Raw genomic sequence first — 4,883 nt, forward strand, 5'->3', positions numbered from 1 at the left:
CGCTTCTCTTCACGCCTCGTTAAGGGAATCACAAGACGCTGTTTAATACTGCAGAGGCGACCCTCGGCCCGCCTAATAGGGACGTCCCACTTCCCGTTCAGACTTGAGTATGGACTTCCGCGTATTGCTTTTCAATGATGCTGATCACAGACAACATGAATGGAGCATAACAACATGTGTGTGTGTGTGTGTGTGTGTGTGTGTGTGTGTGTGTGTGTGTGTGTGTGTGTGTGTGTGTGTGTGTGTGTGTGTGTGTGTGCGTGCGTGCGTGCGTGCGTGGGTGGGTGGGTGCGTGCGTGCGTGGGTGGGTGCGTGCGTGCGTGCGTGAGAGAGAGAGAGAGAGAGAGAGAGAGAGAGAGAGAGAGAGAGAGAGAGAGAGAGAGAGAGAGAGAGAGAGAGAGAGAGAGAGAGAGAGAGAGAGAGAGAGAGAGAGAGAGAGAGAGAGAGAGAGAGAGAGAGAGAGAGAGAGGGGGGGGGGCTGGGGGAGTCCGTCTGCTAGCAGCTAGGATTGCAGTAACAAAGGAACATCGTAAATGGAAAAGAAAGTTTAAATTTGCTAAGGATAGACCCAACTAGGAAGCAACTGATCAATTAAGTGAAGATGAGTTGTGTTGCGGAAATATAACAAACAGGTTTTGGAGAAAGCCTTCGTGTATTAAAGCGTTACAGAAGAACAGAGAGGAAATTAGAGACAAAATAAATTAATTTAACAAATACTAATGTAAATATATATCGAATGTCAAGTGAAAAAATAAATTAGATTAAAATTACTACCTGTAAGATGTGATTACACGATCGTATTCATTAAAGACAAACAAGGACAAGACATCGCAGCCAGTGTTCGGGAGCGATATAATTAATAGGCAGCCTTGAGGGCGCGCTGAACAAATTCCTTCCTCCGGGCAGGACAGAACAGGTGTGGTCGTCGACAAACTGAGAGTGCAAGGTTCCAATAATAACGCCTCTCTTTTGCTCCTTGTTCCACTGTCAGGACTACCATCAGTGCTACCGTCATTCTCAACCTTATCCATCCCACTCTAATACACACACTGCCAGTGCCCTCACCCCTCCTACCAGACTTGCCACCCCACACCTACCGTCACAACTGCCACCCTGATGACTCCTCTCAATACCTGACCAACAAATTCTGCCACCAACTACATCATTGTACACACGCTATTAACATCAGTTCGCATGCCATTGCAGCCACTGTTTGTATGCTCTACTATCACTGCTGAATATTTATATATGCCTCAGAAGTAGCTCGTATCTATGTATACACACTACAAAATCCATCCCAGAGACGAAGACTACACGACACCCTCACACGAGGTGTTGCCGCCGACGGCTGTGCACCTTCTGCCGTGCCCCGAGGATGCCTGGCGCGCCTTATCAGCGAGTCGCAGCAAGACAGATTTACCCCACCTGACACTCACAATCGAGCCTCTAAAAGGATGTCATTGCACCCACTCCCTAGTACCCTTGAGAATGCAACACCCGCCCGGATAATGCACATCAGATGTACCTGAAGGAGCGGGCAGCGGCGAGTGGCAGATATCACCCCCGCCGTGATGACCTCACCTTTCAGGACGATAAGCTAAGTAAAAACAAGTGTTCGGCCCGAGTGGCTACTGGCCGGCTCGACGCCGTCAAGGGCTGTACACGTGTCTGAGTCAGCGGTGCTTGTGAGGCCAGTCGCCTTACTCCCAACCAGGCGTTAACAAGGAATCCCTTGGTCGGTAATGAGACTCGCAAACGAGACTCCTCTATCAGGCTCTTCGATGTCCCCTCTGGCTGATGAGTGCCTGTTCAGAGGGTACAATGGTCACACTCGCAATCTCCTGCGTGAAATCACAGAGTTCAAAGTCTGTTTAATTTCTTTTGGAAATAACGACATCATACTCTTATGATAATCTTCTGCTATCTGAAGATTCAGGTTACTTATCAGTGTTACCCTCAGGACACACTTGAGCTGCAGGATTCGCCTCTACCCTTCGGTTTCTTCCTTCTGGCGAGAGGGACGTTCTGAGACAGAGCCCGCGGCCTCGCTGCTTCACTCGGTACACAACCAAGGAACCATTTGCCGCGCCACGGGGCATCTCACTAAATAACGCTCCCAGTAACTTAAGTCAACATAAAGATGATAAACAACACATGATAACATAAAGAAGCAGAAGCATCAAGCTCCACCCAAGGCAACGTTCAGCTCCGCCATTAGCTCTCCGTAGCGGCGACTCCACCCCTACACGGACAAGCTTACCCATATTAACGATCCTTCCCGATAATCAGCTAGTCAGACTTACGTTGGGAGGCCAATAATAATAAAACAGTTAAGTTATCTGCATGGGACTGAAGGCAGCAGGTAAGGAGGTGGCGGAGAGAAGCCTCGTTCACGACCACCATACACGAGGAACCGCGGCGAGGAATAATGGTGCTCCGCCGCATGGAAGACTGTAATTGCGAGGCGGGAACAGAGACAGAAAGACGCAAATGACGCACAGGAGGAGAGGAGAGCGGTCGTGGCCAAGGGCAAACCCGCGCCCCATAGCATCCCTCCCTCCATCTCAGCCCTGTCCTTAGATCCTGCCGCTTCTTTATACTGTTGGAAGAGGATCCTGGACCACGGTACTTGTGCCTGTGTCATTACTCCGGGACGGCGGCCTCGCTACTCAGAGTCAGACCTCAAACACATGCCGACCGTTTGTTTATGTGAACAGGAACTCAGCTTCATGAATATTCTGTGGTGAAAGCAGCATGAGATAGTATGCCATATTAAAGAGAGTAAGTCTGAACGTTTACCACCTCATCCGATGCCTCCGTTAACAAGCACCATGACAACACGCCATGATAAAAGCAACAAAACAAATACTGAGTGTTGCTGCAAATATTAGGAATACGACTTTCCATTCCTTTTTCTTTCCTCCCTTTCCTCCACTTTTCATCCCACCTTCCCTCCCTCCTCCCGCCCGGTGTTGCGTGCGAGGTACCACTATGTAATCCTCGCCCCTCGTGGGGTGGGAGCCTCGACCGCCATGGAAGCTGAATGAGCGGCTTGGGATATTTTCTAGCGAGGAGTCTTGGTCCTGATACAACACGACCTCGTATTCAGACTGACCTGCTTTATTCCTGACATCTCCTTGCCCCGATCATTAGCTCAAGAGGAGATCTCCGGGTTGGAAATCTCTCCGCACCGGATGTCAAGACTCGCATGAGTTTGCAGACCACCAAGGTCGAGATGGACGTTGTACAGACCGAGGCAGCAAAGCAAACAGCACAAGGGACGTTGGGTCGGCGTGAAGCAGCACGAAGCAGAGCTCTCCAACTTTCCCGTCGTTCTTTACTTTTTTTTTAACATTTGAATAGAATTTCCAGTGTTAAACATATGCTTATCCAAATTATCATGAGCGAATTAGAAAAAACCCAGCTAATTTCTGGATTAGTATAAGTTAAAAGTTAAATTAAACAGGAGGCTTTGAAAGTTGAAGACTTCACACGACCACAGCATGCACTCTGCTTGTTCTTTGAATAAAAAAAGCCATATCGGATCATATTAAACTGTTAAAAAAAGTTACGAAAGAACAAGACGACGACCTGGTGCACGTAACCCTACCATCTGCAATAGCTGTTCCTCGTGTTCCGGGGAGGAAAAAAAATCTTACTGTATGAGGGAGAAAGGGTGGAGATCCAGATGGGGAGAGAACGTAAAGAGGAATGGAGAGGAGTAAAAGCAAAGATGTATGGAGGGATAAGCCACCATCACGTCCGTACCCAGAGTAAAATCAGACGGCGTCCACCTCCTGCAGCGCTGAATCGGTTTGGTCACCATGGGCAATCAGGAGGGGTGAGGGTGTAGGGCCACCGAATCACAGCACACCCGCGAAACACTCTTGACACGAACTTCTTGACCTGCCCGGGACAACGTTGGCTGACTACCTTGTAAAACTTTATTATCTTGGAAAACTGCAGTCATGTTCTTAAACTTGGGCAGCATTTCGGAGTAGAAGGAGAGAAAGAAAAAGAAAAAGAAAGAATAAGAGGAAAGAGAATAAGAAGGAAAGAGAAAAAGCGAATGAGAAAGTGTAAAAAAGAAAAGAAAAATAGAAAGAGGAGGAGAATCAGACGACCGGGCTGTAAAAAAAAGTCAACCTATAAAAATTATACAGTGACAAAGTGAAGGGCTCCTCCTACCATCCCATCCATAACAAGCCGTCACTGCCTCGTCTTCACACAATCATTCAGGGGGATGAGGGTATCTGCTGACACCTAGATATTTCCACGAAAGTTGCTCGGTCACGGTGAAAACTGCTCACACCTGGAGTAACTCTTAAAACTTGATCACTGTAAAGCTAAACGTATCGCTTAGTTTAATGTGGTAAATTTTTATGGCTAGCTTGTTCTTTTAGCGACTATCGTATTTCCATCTATCAAATCAATGAAAACAATGAATTACAGAAGCCATTGATGTTTGCTTTAACCCGGTAGTAGCGACGGGCCAAATTTGTGGCTTTACCGTGTACCAGCAACGGGCCGCATTTTTGCCATAATATAAACCCCTAAAAATAGATGATGCATAAACTGATCACAAATGCGTTGATATATATTATGAAGTGGTTTGCGAGAGCGATGATTTTTTTCTTATTAATTCGCTGAGAGGGGCCTTTAAGAAACATGATCCCCGCAGTTACCGGGTTAATATACACATGATAAAATATTGACACTATCCTATTGCAGAGGTAAACATTGTCCCGTGAAATAATCGGCGGCAGGTCTTCTGTGCGCTGCGGCAACACACGACGATTATGAGCAGCTGAAGCCCCATAATATCCTGGATGCCCCTCAAGAGTATGAAATTGTCTTAGGAACTTTCTGGCAAACAAATCTTC

The sequence above is a fragment of the Eriocheir sinensis genome, chromosome 15, assembly GCF_024679095.1.
Source record: "Eriocheir sinensis breed Jianghai 21 chromosome 15, ASM2467909v1, whole genome shotgun sequence".
Lineage (NCBI taxonomy): Eukaryota > Metazoa > Arthropoda > Malacostraca > Decapoda > Varunidae > Eriocheir > Eriocheir sinensis.